At 36.9% G+C, this 15,299-nt stretch overlaps 1 protein-coding gene across 2 annotated transcripts in view; it reads left to right on the top strand.

Moving 5' to 3' along the window:
* Positions 1-4,543: 4,543 nt before the first annotated feature.
* The window catches only part of LOC115214025 (tryptophan 2,3-dioxygenase-like), a 141,498-nt gene continuing 130,742 nt past the window's right edge, over positions 4,544-15,299 (top strand). Inside the window, exon 1 of one of the 2 annotated variants that reach the window (XM_036504787.1) lies at positions 4,544-5,278. The gene's annotated coding sequence lies outside the window, so the exon portion shown is untranslated. The remainder of the gene's footprint in view (positions 5,279-15,299) is intronic. The other variant, XM_029783046.2, reaches the window with a different exon arrangement.

Genomic DNA, 15,299 nt, shown 5'->3' on the forward strand with positions numbered 1-15,299 from the left:
CCCACAACCACTAGCTACGCTAGTGCTCCCGAGTCTAGTTTCCTGTTTAGTCTCAAGGCATCAATACGATATCTTAAATAATTTGGATAAGGGCGCCATAATATTTTTTTACCCTAGAGAGGCAACTCTGGACAGACCTTTTCAAAGCTATTGCTTTAACTAAAATACAGTCAACAACATTGACTGATTTGCTCCAGTAGAAATTACCGTAATATTAGCGTCAAGCACTCTTCAGGCATTAACCTAAATTTGCTTATACATACATACATTATGGTTCCAAACTCGTGTTCGCGTATTGTTATCGGCTGATCGAAAGTCCGATACATGCGAAGGGTACGACCAGCCATTTCTGAGATAGGTCTTGCACTTTTTTCAAGTGATACCTGTACATGATGATTTGTTTTTTATAGTGGAGAAAAGATTTGCACAAATCCAGTCCCACTCTCTGAACATGGACAAAATAAACTCGAAACAAAGAACTAGTCTACATCATCGAATATTGTCAGTGTTGCAGGTTTTCTCTCAGAGGTTTCCTCTCCTTGAGAGATGTTGTGATAACGACAGAGAGGCCTCCCTTTTCCCAGTGGGCCAACCGCGCGCCTGGACACCAACCCAAGTATTTCCATGTACCTGTGCATACATTCATGCATACACACACAAGTACATACATTGCTGGATGGCCGTTGACTGCTCATGAGCTCTTCCGCCTTTTTACAGGTTTTAATTTTCGTCCTGCAGCTTGTCAAACAACCACTCACGTGGAGGCGCAATGGCCCAGTGGTTAGGGCAGCGGACACGATTCCCAGACCGGGCATCGTGAGTGTTTATTGAGCAAAAACACCTATGCTCCACGAGGCTCCATCAGGGTGGTGGTGGTGAACCCCGCTGTACTCTTTCACCACAACTTTCTCTCACTCTTTCTTCTTACTTCTGCCACAAAGCAGACGAACCATGATGTAACCCACTATGGTGTGGTAAACTTTCATACCTTAGTCTAGATTGCGAATCCTCTGTACCCCAGGATGGTTCAGCTCTCCACCCGTTAAAAGCCACCGTTTACGGAATGAGGATAACAACGTAGCTTTCGCGCCTGTGCAATCGCCAGTCTATCGCGTGTGGTGGGTGGACCTTCAAGTTGCCACACGCATTCTTAGTAGCTTAGAGTAGGCTCGAATTAGAAATTATTTTTTGTGGCTAATGGCGTGAGTCCTGATTGGAAGAAGAAGAAGAAGAAGAAGAAGAAGAAGAAGAAGAAGAAGAAAGAAGAAGAAGAAGAAGAAGAAGACAACCACTCACCAAACAAGCTTGATGAGGTCGCCAGTTTAGTCGCCGATGACCCGACCATGCAACAGATCATACTGGGTTGCATGTTCCCAGTAGCGCCCAAGAGCAACCTAATATAAACATACATACATAATACATACATACATACATACATACATACATACATACATACATACATACATACATACGTACATACATACATACATGCAAATGTATATGCATGCATGTATAATACGAAAACAAACACGCATATATACGGCGGGTTTCTGTAAGTTACTATTTCCCAAATTTCATTCACAAAACTTAGATCAAGCCGACGCTTTGTTAAAAGACACTGCTGACAGATTAGAGAGTAGCAAATTTGTGTGATGAGATGATGAGGAGTGTACTTTTAATGTTTAATTTGGATTGGTATTCGTTGATAATAATTGGTGTGAGAATGGAAGAAAAGATGGAACTACTACAAGGTGCTTGGATGTGAGATATAGAACGACTGAAGAATAGACACAAGTAGAAGGTGTGAGGATCATTGTAACACCGATGAAAGACTGAAATGACAAACTCTGTATACTCTGAGCAAATGTTGGAGAAATATAATTTAATGTTTGCTCATCGAACCGGACAGTTTCAGATCGCATATTTTGAAGACAACATGGGTGTTGGAGAAATAGAGATGGTATTAATTTGTGGTGTTAACTTGTGGTGTTTCTGTGGGAAAATTCTCATAACGTTGATTTTGATTTTCCATCTCCCGGAGTCGATATAAAAGGAAAAGAAAGAAGTATGCGGAATGGACTGGGTTGAATTCCATCAACTATGTTCTTTACTTAAGAATCTGTGGCCTTGTGGCGTCCACGTAAGAAATCAATTCTTGCTGACAAAATTTGATGCACCCTTACAAAGAGAAGGGATTTGTTATATAAAATATTGCGGTTTGAAAATAAATTGTATCTGCACGAGGTAGTAATTTAAGTTCTTAATCTTAGATTTCTATTATAATTTCTCTGATATCTATGATGCATTGCAGACAACCTTAGCACTTAACAAGTTAATACTTCATTTTGTTGACTTTGGAAGGGTGAGAAGTAAAATGGACCTCGGTGAACAACATTTTCATCATATTGGAAATGTAGGCATTCCAAGAAAAAAAAATCACTCGAAACAGATCAAAGTTTTATTTTTATTCCGTTTCAGTTATTGGACTGCGGCCATTCTGGAATACAGCATTGAAGAGTTTAGTCATGAAAATCGACCCCAGTACTTATTAATTTAAAAGTTTCATATTTATGCTATGGATGTCTTGCCTAACTGCTAAGTCATTGGAACATAGATAACCAACATCAGTTGTCAAGAAGTGATGGAGGGACAAGCGTAACGCAAACATATACATACACACACGCGACGAGCTTCTTTCAGTTTCCGTCTTCCAAATTCACTCGCAAGGCCTTGGTCAACCTGGGGTTATAGTAGAAGACACTTGTCCAAGTTGTCATGCAGCGGAACTGAATGTAAGACCATGTGGGAAGCAAACTTTTTTATCGCACAGCCATGTCTGCGCCTCTTGGTTTCTTGGTGTAAAATTGCTCATGAAAACGGTTGAGCTGCGATTTTGTATTCAGGAGCTAAGCAACGCTTGTCTATTCGTTAAATTATTACTGCATTTTTGAACATTCTCATAGGCAAGCATGTTGATTAGCTGCTGCTAAGAAAGAATACGATTTGATCTAGAATAAATGTGTTACAGGTAGTTTAAAATTCATACTATTTTCGAAAGGCTGTTTATTCTGATTTCAAATCTGAAAGTATAAATGTATGTATGTGTATAGAGTTTTCTTTGAGATTTATATTAAGTTCTTTGCAGAATTCAAGCCGGTTACTAACGGACAAGGGTGTTTAGTTCATGTCAAGGTAGTTGTAGAGGTTTGTGAATATGCTAGTGTGTATATGTGTAAATGTATGTATATGAAAGTGTGCATATGTATGTATGTATGTATGTATGTATGTATGTATGTATGTATGTATGTATGTATGTATGTATGTATGTATGTGTATGTATTTATAAATGCAAGCATGTACATATGTACGTTATGTATTGAGTATGTGTGTATGTATAAATGTATAGATGTTTATATATGAATGCATGCTTGTATGTATATATGAGTGTGTATGTATGCATGCATGTATGTATGAATGCATGCATGTATGTGTGTTTCTATAAATTTGGTGTTTATGTGTTTATTCGGTTATTCTTTTATTCTTTTACTTGTTTCAGTCATTTGACTGCGGTCATGCTGGAGCACCACCTTTAGTCGAACAAATCGACCCCAGGACTTATTCTTTGTAAGCCTAGTACTTATTCTATCGGTCTCTTTTGCCTAACCGTTAAGTTACGGGGACGTAAACACACCAAGATCGGTTGTTATGCATTGGTGGGCGGACAAACACAGACACATAAATACATACATACATACATACATATACATCTATATCTATATCTATACACGCATACACAAGGGGCTTCTTTCAGTTTTCGTCTACCAAATCCACTCACAAGGCTTTGGTGGGCCCGAGGCTATGGTAGAAGACACCTGCCCAAGGGGCCACGCAGTGGGACTCAACCTTGAACCACGTGGCTGGGAAGCAAGCTTCCTACCACACAGCCATGCCTGCGTCGTTCACCGAAATGCATATCTGTTTGATCAAACACGCTCAAATGGAAATACAATAATTAGAGGTAATTGTTAACAAATATAACAAAGTAATCCATTGAATATTAAACGGTTATAAAAGTAATTTTTATCTATCTAGTTTTCCCTAATTCTTTTGTCTTTACCAGTGACTCAGGGAAACGATTCGCTTTTGACGTCAGTAGACTTATTAGAAAGAAAAAAAAACTCTATAAACGAATGAATAAAATACATATAATTGTTTGAACAAAATGTTAATATTAAAAAATAAAAATTAAAATTAAAATTGGAATTAAAACAAAAATTAAAAAAAAAAAAAAAAAGAAACAACTTCATTATTAGTCCCATCTGTTTAATGAGGATGATCAGAACTTTACTTCGACATCAATTGTCCTTTTCATCCGTAGTCATACACAAGCTGCTGTTGCATTTATCATGGGGTAGTAGTAATTAACAATCATTATTATCTTATGCAGTGTGTTGCTGTTGGTGGTGGTGGTGTTGTTGTTGGTATTGTTATTGTTGGTATTGTTTTTGTTGTTGTTGTTGGTGGTGGTGATGGTAGTGGTGGTGATAGTAGACATAATGACAGTGGTAGTGACTCTTCTAAAATTTCGAATAGGGGTGTAAGTAGGAGTAGTAATAACTAATATAGTTGTACTTGCTGCTGGCACTTCTCCTAGGTAGAGGATTGTCTTTAAAAATAATCGGGTTTCAGCAGCTGAAGTGAGTACTTTAATCTCTACAGTTGATAGGTTGTTCCCTATCCTAGCACAGTTTCTTTTCGTTAGCGATATTTTTTTTTATTCATCTCTGTAAAAAAAGGGGTTTATTTATTTTTTTTTCGTTAAGAACATTCAAATGGCAACGAAGTAACATCACGTTTAAAGAAAAGTAACCAGAAATAACCACAGGAAAAACCGATCAGTCAATATATTGTCTGCCACAGCGTAATCATTCCAGTATCTTTCTTTGATTCTTGAAGAGTTAAATGGTCCAATCATAATTTCAGAGATTGACTCTTTGGGAAAACACGTCAGCACATTTCTAAAAATTTTTAACAATCACGTTTGATATAGGTGTTGCTTTTAAAGAAAAAAGAAAACACGAAAAAAAAAAAAAAAAAAAGGAAAAGTTACAGATTGACCTTGTAAAAAGCAAACATTAAATTTATCATCATATAACTATTCAAATTAGTCTTGAATCACGCATATTTTGATTGACATTATACATTTTTATCTGTGCTCATATTATTTTGGGACAACTTCGTGAAACTATTCCAAAGGATTAATTCCTGTGTGATTAAAGTAAGTACCTTTATACTTTTAACTTATAATTATTTTAATCTGTCGCCAGCGAACTTAAATGTTCTAATATTGTTGCCTCTTACAAAATATGGGTTGTCACGTTTTAACGGTAGTTTCTGATAAATAGTTATACATTTTGTCCTCTACTAAAATAAATACTTTCCCTTGTTATACTATTGTTCTTATATATATATATATATATATATATATATATATATATATATAAGAGTTGTTATATGCCTTACTTATTTACATTTGTAATATACGCAATGGCGTAGCGTGGGTTGCCAGCGCCCGGAGTAAGGTTAATGTTAAGGAAAGATCGCGCTACTGCTTTTAATTTACTAAGGTGCAGGCACGGCTGGTAGTGCGGTTAAGAAGTTTGCTTTGTAACCGCGCGGTTTCGGATTCAGTCCCACTGCACGACACTTTCTGCACCAAGACAATCACTGCTTGTGAGTGAATTTGGAAGATGGAAACTATGTGGAAGCCTGCCCTCTGTATGTATATATATATATATATATATATATTATATATATATATATATAAATGAAGCAAAAACGCAATAGAGGGCATTAAAACGTTCGGACAGATAGACGACACAAAGGTGGACAAGAGAAACAACAATTAGAAGGCATAAAAAGACGGGTCATTTTTGGCTTTCTTTCGTCAGTCAAGTACCAGAAGTCACGACCATTTCGAACAGTTATATATATATATATATATATATATATATATATATATATGCGTGTTAGTGTAGTCTTTGTGCTTGTCACCCCCACCGCTTGATAACCAATCTTGGTTTGTTTACGTTCCAGTAAATTAGCGGCTCGGCAAAGAAGTACCAGACGTCAAAAAATAAGTACTGGGATTGATTTTGTTCTAAACCTTCAAGGCAGTGCTCCAGCTGGCCGCAGTCCGAAGACTGAAACAAGTAAACGATAAAGTTTTGTGTGTGTGTACACATATTCAGCTGAAATTTTGTGTTCCCGAGAATTTTGCGTTTTAGGGCAACTATCTCTGTGGCCTCTGCCCACACTACGCCTCTGAGTATACAATATTTATATTTATGAGTAGCAGCTTTGCTGCAGGAGAGGAATATTGTTTAAATATTTTGAGTTATGCCTATATATATATATATATATATATATATATATATATAATATATTTTACTATAAAATTGGATTCAATCCTAAATCTGATTTTTCCCTGTAAGTTTGGATTTATTCCCTAATATTTTATTATATATATATATATATATATATATATATATATATATATATATATATATATATAAATATAAATATATGTAGTAGCAATACCACGAAAATACATGATGCATTATCTGCTTCAGAAAGTAATTTTCTGCTTAAGGGTCGTCAAAATGTTAATGTGGTAGTAAATCAGATAGCTCTATTTTTTTTAAAAAAAAAAGCACGAATATTGTTAATCCAAAACAAAGCGAGCAACGCATGCAATTATGCTTACCTTAATTTACAGCTCCTCGTATATTTCACTTGCAAGTATGTAAACTGCGCGGAAGTGAGTCGTGTATGAGGAAATGGATGCGCGCAAGCTGCGTGACAAAATTACCGTATAGGTAGCATGCTCTTGACTGTATCCACGGCATTTCGGACCCTGTCTAAAGCAGCGCGATTTGTGTGCTCGAACTTACTTTGTAAATTGTATCAACCATTTACCATCCACGATTATCGTTTGCAGAAAAGAAATAAATACCAACTTCATACTTCATATTCTCTCTCTCTCTCTCATACAAACACAGTGTGTGTGTGTGTGTGTGTGTGTGTGTGTGTGTGTGTGTGTGTGTGTGTTTGTGTGTGTGTGTGTGTGTGTGAGTATGTATATATGTGTGTATGTATGTATATATACGTATGTATGTATATGACAGTCAAGATGGGACTTCTCTTATTAGTCCTTTATGTTTAGTTTGAAAGAAGAACGTTTTCCAAGTCTATTGGTTTCAAGATCTTCACAGCTTTGTCTTCTGAAGGCACAGCCGTGTTCCAAATTAATCTGCTATGCAAGTAACAAAGAGCTAGCCGTCACACACACACACACACACACACGTGCGATGAATCAGTGCGTCGAACAAAATATTTTGTCACATCGGAGTTGCGCAGACATTCCTTTGGCACTATCATCAACGGAATTGAAATATCTAAAACCAATATCGCTGATGTCCACAAACACCTGATATAAAATAACAATAATGAATATCATAACAAATGTTAGCAACAATATATTCTTTGAATAAAATATTCAAAGTTAATGACATTTAAAATGAGCTGAGCTGCTGAGAAGGGGTTAATGTAATGTTTTGGATTATTAAATGATATTAAGAAATAAGCGGTTTAAACCACTGCGCTACAAAAGCTTATGAATGAACGAACGTATGCGCATAATATGCAAGCATATATCATTATCTATTGGATTCAGCTTCTGTTGTTAAAGATGTTTGTATATGTGTGTTTAGTATTTCGTTTAAGCCATAATACAATCATAGACTTGTGGTTGAATATTTAAGGGCATACGCACTAAAAGAGATTGACTGCAAGAAAAAAGAAGTTGCATGGATGCATTGCTATGCAGAACAAAAAATGCCTTTCGGGGCAGTTTAGTTTTTGAAATACAGTTCCTTATTTAACGACAAATTACCGTATTTTAACGTGTGTAAGGTTAAAAGAATATGGGAATTTCTTATACATGGATAGTATTATAATCCCTTACAAACCCCTTTTCCCAAATTTTAAGCCCGCCAAATTAAGGGGTTCCTTACACATGTTAAAATACGGTAAATATTGCCACAGACACAGTACTAAAAAATATATTATTATTTCTATAGCCAGTAAATCACTTTACAATATCTAATAACATTTCACTTTCTTATAGACATAAGGGTAAAAGCCTCTGTTTTAGAAGACATTTCAGATTTTAATTCAAGCATAGTGTATTTAGGACTATATGATTCAATGTTTGCTCTTTATTAAAAAGCGGTAGAATGTACTTTGAAGGAGATTTTGTTGCTATCTCTATATGCTATCTCCAGTAGGCGCAGGAGTGGCTGTGTGGTAAGTAGCTTGCTTACCAACCACATGGTTCTGGGTTCAGTTCCACTGTGTGGCACTTTGGGCAAGTGGTTTCTACTATAGCCTCGGGCCGACCAAAGCCTGAAAGATGCCCGTCGTATATATGTATATATATATACACATATATATATATATATATATATATATATATATATATATTATATATATATATATATATACATATATATATATATATATATATATATATATATATATGTATGTGTGTGTGTGTGTGTGTGTTGTGTGTGTGTGTGTGGTGTGTGTGTGTGTGTGTGTATGTTTGTGTGTCTGTGTTTGTCCCCCCAACATCGCTTGATAACCGATCGTGGTGTGTTTACGTCCCCGGTTCGGCAAAAGAGACCGATAGAATAAGTACTAGGCTTCCAAAGAATAAGTCCTGGGGTCGATTTGCTCGACTAAAGGCGGTGCTCCAGCATGGCCGAAGTCAAATGACTGAAACAAGTAAAAGAGTAAAGAGTATGCTGGAGCAACATCATAGAGGCTCTCGAGTTGTTCTTCAAGAGAGGGATATATTTAAATGAGTAGACTGCAGTTTATTACTGGTAAACTAAGCTGGCGGATTGGCTGAATCGTTATAGTCTCATAAAAATGTCTTAGAGTATTTTATTCCACCTCTTTAAATTTTGAGTTCAAATCCAGCCGAGGTCAACTTTGTCTTTCATTCTTCCAGGACAGTGACGTAGTTAGAATGTGTGCCACCCGGAGTAGCCCTTAAATTTGCCGTCTCCCTACCCCGTGTCTCCCCACAACCCTATACAGGTTTATGCAGCAGACTCCAAAGTGCCTGGGATGGACTGCCCCTCTCGCAATAACCTCGTACTATGTTACTGTTTCGGGGATCAATGAAATGATAATAAAATAAAGTATCAAGTCCTGGTGTACTAATCTCTTTCCCACCAAATATCTGTCCTTGATCATATGCAAAGAAACAATTTATGACAAATGATCTTACTAATCGTATAGTTATTACCTGTTTCTTTACTACCCACAAGGGGCTAAACACAGAGAGGACAAACAAGGAGAGACAAACGGATTAAGTCGATTATATCGACCCCAGTGCGTAACTGGTACTTATTTAATCGACCCCAAAAGGATGAAAGGCAAAGTCGACCTCGCTGGAATTTGAACTCAGAACGTAGCGGCAGACGAAATACCTATTTCTTTATTACCCACAAGGGGCTAAACACAGAGGGGACAAACAAGGACAGACATAGGTATTAAGTCGATTACATCGACCCCAGTGCGTAACTGGTACTTAATTTATCGACCCCAAAAGGATGAAAGGAAAAGTCGACCTCGCTGGAATTTGAACTCAGAACGTAGCGGCAGACGAAATACCTATTTCTTTATTACCCACAGGGGGCTAAACATAGAGGGGACAAACAAGGACAGACATAGGTATTAAGTCGATTACATCGACCCCAGTGCGTAACTGGTACTTAATTTATCGACCCCGAAAGGACGAAAGGTAAAGTCGACCTCGGCGGAATTTGAACTCAGAAACGTAACGGCAGACAAAATACCGCAAAGCATTTCGTCCGGCGTGCTAACGTTTCGGCCAGCTCGCCGCCTTACGTATAGTTATTACCTCAGCGTCAATTAACAATACAAGTCTGCTGCTGAAACAATATATATAAACTTAATAGGATTCTTTCTTCCCTCTCGCTCTCTTCCTGTCATCGTTAGCGCGTTGGACAAAGTGCTTAGCGTAATTTCTTCCAGCTCTTTACGTTCTGAAATCAAATTCTGCTGAGGTCGACTTTACTATTATACTTTCGGTGTCGATAAAATATGTACCAATCGACTTACCCCAACTCATCAAAATTTTATGTACCAAAATTTGAAGCCATAAGACAAAGAGCCTTAGTTACGGGGTTGTAAAGAAACCAACACCGATTGCAAAACTGTGTAGAAACAAACACAAAGACATGCACACACACACGTACACACACACACACACACACACACACACACACACACATACACACACACACACACACGCGATGTGATTCTTCACAGTTTCGGGTATTGGTCGGTCCGAGATACATTTGTTCGAGATGAGACGTAGTGGGGCTGAACTCGAAACTACGTGGCTGTGAAGTGAACTCCTTAACCCCATGGCCATGTTTATGCCGTGTGTGTGTGTGTGTGTGTGTGTAAAATCAATTCGATAATTGGTTCCGTAATAATGGTTACACACACACACATACATACATATATGTATTTATATATACCTTAGTTTTTATAGAATAATCAACAATCGCTCCAATCAAGATTATCCTCATGACTATTACCGATACAGCCTCCACAATCAAACATTATCTTATCATCATTGACGTCTCATTTTGTCTGGTTTTATTAGCATTATTTCAAAATTAATTCAATATATCTTTATAAGCCAGATATGAATTATAAGATTAAGATGTTAACTGTAATGGGGAAACATATTAGCATTATTATTATTATTATTATTATTATTATTATTATTATTATTATTATTATTATTATTATTGAGTGAGGGAGCAGTGCATGCCATCAAAGTGACACAAGGGTAAAATATACGAAGCCCAGTATAACCATCATGACTACCCGTCCGATAAGGGTACTCCAGGCACATGCATCACAACCATATGTGCGCGACATGGTGATCTCCATATCAAGATAAACAGCACATGACTTTGCAGGTGGGGCCCAGTTAGAATTTTCTTCTGGTCGAGTAACTCATCCCGCTGAAAAGTCCCTGAATAAGGATTGTTTAAGGATGTTGAACGAACCACCCATGTTTCCAGAAGGGAATTATTCAAACCCCAAAGAATCCCTCTCAATACATGGCTATGATGCTCTCCCTATTATTATCATCATCAACATCATCATCATTATTATTATTATGATTATTATTATTATTATTTTGCTAAGTTGTAATTTTATAAAAATAAACATTTATTAAGTTTCCTTAATGGAAGAATGACCAGAATATTTTGTGTACTAATTATTTAATAATTCCTACAGGGAATGATTTGATCTTAGTACTAAGGTAAGGACGTTACTTTTAATTCGAAAATACATTATTTTCCAGCTAAGTAGTTGTTTATACAAAATAACACTGATATTACTTTTGCCATAACAGGATTTGTTAAAGAATTATTTTGCGTGCTAATTGGATTAATAACATCCTTATGGAGTGATTTGTCTTCCAGCTTACGAACTATACATCTGTTTCACAGAGCTACCACCGATCATTCTAGTGAATCATGCCTTGCGAGAATTAGAAATTTTATTCTATGACACAACGCCTGTAATGAATTGAATACGAATATGAATATGTGACCTTTTGTATTGCAGCTCTTCACTCGATCATATGTAACTTTCCCACGGTTGTGTGGTTAAGAAGCTTGCTTTGCAATCACATGGTTTCCGGTTCAGTCCTAGTGCAGGTTACCTTGGGTAAATGTCTTCTTCTTTAGCTCCAGATAACACAATGCCATGTGAGTGAATTTGGTAGATGGAAACTGTGTGGAAGCCGGTGTTGCCTCGTAACTTAGCGGTTCGGGAAAAATATTATTAAAAAAATTAATATTTGGGTCGATCTGTTCCACTAGAACCCTTTAAAGTGTTCCCCAGTTGTAGAAAAACATTCCTTCAGTTTAAACTTGTCTCACTACATACAAAAGACTGGTAGTATAATTTTATAGGTGTAATATATTCAGAACCAAGGCAGAAACGTTAGCACGCCGGGCGAAATGCGTAGCCGTATTTCGTCTGCCGCTACGTTCTGAGTTTAAATTCCGCCGAGGTCGACTTTGCCTTTCATCCTTTCGAGGTCGATTAAATAAGTACCAGTTACGCACTGGGGTCGATGTAATCGACTTAATCCGTTTGGCTGTCCTTGTTTGTCCTCTCTGTGTTTAGCCCCTTGTGGGTCGTAAAGAAATGGGTATTTCATCTGTCTTTACGTTATGAGTTCAAATTCTGCCGAGGTCGACTTTGCCTTTCATCCTTTCGGGGTTGATAAATTAAGTACCAGTTGCGCACTGGGGTCAGTCTAATCGACTGGCCCCATCCTCCAAAATATTTCGGGCCTTGTGCCAAAAGTAGAAAAAATATATTGAGAACCAAGGCGGGTAGCTGGTAGAAACGTTAGCACACCGGGCGAAATGCTTTGCGGTATTTCGTCTACCGCTACGTTCTGAGTTCAAATTCCGCCGAGGTCGACTTTGCCTTTCATCCTTTCGGGGTCGATTAGATAAGTACCAGTTACGCACTGGGGTCGATATAATCGACTGGCCCCCTTCCCCAAAATTTCGGGACTTGTACCTAGAATAGAAAAGAATATATTCTGAACCATACCGATAATTTTACGTTACTAGCGTCCATGAAAACCCTGAATACCCAATAACACTTCTCCCACCTCTATCATTATTCGATTTTGTGCCTCTTGACAAATTAGAATAGTGTTGCTGTCAGTATTTGAATCTAAACGCATTTTTTGAGTGAGAATTTCGTTTTCATCACTTTATACTGATGCCGACCAATACCTCGTGGATGAAAGCTTTTCTTTCTCCACTTCGTAGACATAGAATGACATTTTAAGCTCGCTAGCCACGCATTAAATATTATATATGAAGAAAATCTTCAGATCATACGTAAGAAAACTTTACTGGATTCCGTGGAAATTATCACTCAATCCTCTATTTCTTCATTTTTCAACATCCTGTATGATGCACTTTTGTACGACTTTAGTGCATTAATGTCTTTAAGGATCTAGATAGCTTAGAGGATGATGGGATACAATCCTGCCAGGCTTGTCTCTGCACATTCCTCACCACAAAGCCCACCCATAATCACAAATCTCTTGAGTGGTTCATCCAGTTGCTGTATTAAGTACTAAAGCACTAAAGGAAAAACAAAAACAAAAACAAAAAAAAAACAAAACAAAACAAAACAAAAGAAACAAAAACGCCTACAACTAAAATTTTCGCTCTTTATTTTAATACTGTGGTTGCGCGCAAACCATTGTTCAAAATGCTATGTTGACAACCTACGCAGACACTCACCAATTTCAAGCGTGTATTATTTAAGATACTACTATGTACTCGAAATTTACTATGCATACCTTTTAAATTTTATTTCCTATAAAAAAAGACAGATCATCCTGCATATATTTTAACGTTATTACTTTTTTTTACATTTGTTTTACAGTGATTCGTTTTGTATTTCAAGAGACCTTTTATGTGGCAACAAAGATAAATCTGACAAAAATACTCGACATTTATTTGATATTGATTCGATTAGTAGTAATAAATAAATAAATAAATGAATAAATAATAATAATAATAATAATAATAATAATAATAATAATAATAATAATAATAAAAGAAGGAGGCCGTGGTCTTTTGCAACTGGCAATAACAATGAAGATTGCTACAATTGGCCTAGACACCTACCTGAAAAAGTCTGAGGACTGGATGTTAAAACTTGTCTCAAAACATGAAAACAAGAAAGCATCATACTCAGTAACAAAACAGGCAAAGGAATATCTAAGTGAATTCCGAATACAACCAACTTCGGTATTAGAGATAGACACACAAGAAACAAGCATAGAAAAAGCTAGGCGCATGAAAACCCGTGCCAAAACTGCGGCCTTAGATATTCTGAATAATAAATGGCAAGAAAAACCTCTCTATGGCAAATACCCAAAGAGAGCGAATAATGCAGATATTGACAAAGCCCTGACCCATCAATGGCTAATGGCCTCTGGCTTAAAATCTGAAACAGAGGGGTTTATCATAGCAGCTCAAGATCAATGCCTACCAACAAGAAACTACCAGGCCAACATATTAAAGAACGGCAGTAGCCCAACATGTCGCGTATGCCGACAACAAAATGAAACCATTGATCATGTTGTCTCCAAATGCAGTCTTCTAGCGCCTACAGAGTACCTCAACAGGCATGATAGAGCTGTACAATATATTCACTGGGTAATTTGCAAAAAGCTGGATTTACCCCATGAAAAAAACTGGTGGGAACACAATCCACCTCCAGTGCTTGAAAATGACCACATCTCACTCCTCTGGAACTTCACCATTCAAACTGACAGAAAGATAGATGCAAATATGACAGACATCATATTGAAAGACTTCAGACAAAGAACATGTCTCCTCATTGATATGATTGTCCCAATCGATATAAACGTATCTGTCAAGACCTACCAAAAACTGAGCAAATATAAAGATCTTGAAATAGAAATCAGCAAAATGTGGAAGCTGAAGACTAAAACAATACCTGTTGTCATAGGTGTCATGGGAATGATAGCGAAAGGGACTAATTGCTACCTAACTCAGATACCAGGAAACCCCAAAATGGCAGAAATTCAAAAGATAGTGCTCATGGGAACTGCTCATATCCTACGCAAAATACTCTCTATGTAATCCCAAGGTTTAAAACAAACTTTTTTTGTATTAGACATTCACTAGTACAACACCAAAAACCCCCCAAATATATGGCACACTAGGCATAACAACAACGTTAACTTCCAACCTGTTGTCTCTTGAGGTCTCTGGGTGAGACTTGGAGCCAACTTGTACAGACATAAAACAAAAGTCAAACATATAATAATAATAATATAATAATAATAATAATAATAATAATAATAATAATAATAATAATAATAATAATAATAATAATAATAATAAATGCCCTGATGCAGTAGCAGGCAGTGGCTCTCGTGGTTTCTGATCATAACTGATTGGAAGTGTTATCATGTACATTGTTTTGTCTTGGTATAAAAGATGGGCTACAGCAAATATTCTGCTCAATACCACAGACTTGCTTGTCAGTTGTTTGACCATAACCAGTTGAGCATGTCCCTTAGTGGCTGACGATATGTGCATCTC

This window comes from Octopus sinensis, linkage group LG7 (genome assembly GCF_006345805.1).
Source record: "Octopus sinensis linkage group LG7, ASM634580v1, whole genome shotgun sequence".
Taxonomy (NCBI): Eukaryota; Metazoa; Mollusca; class Cephalopoda; order Octopoda; family Octopodidae; genus Octopus; species Octopus sinensis.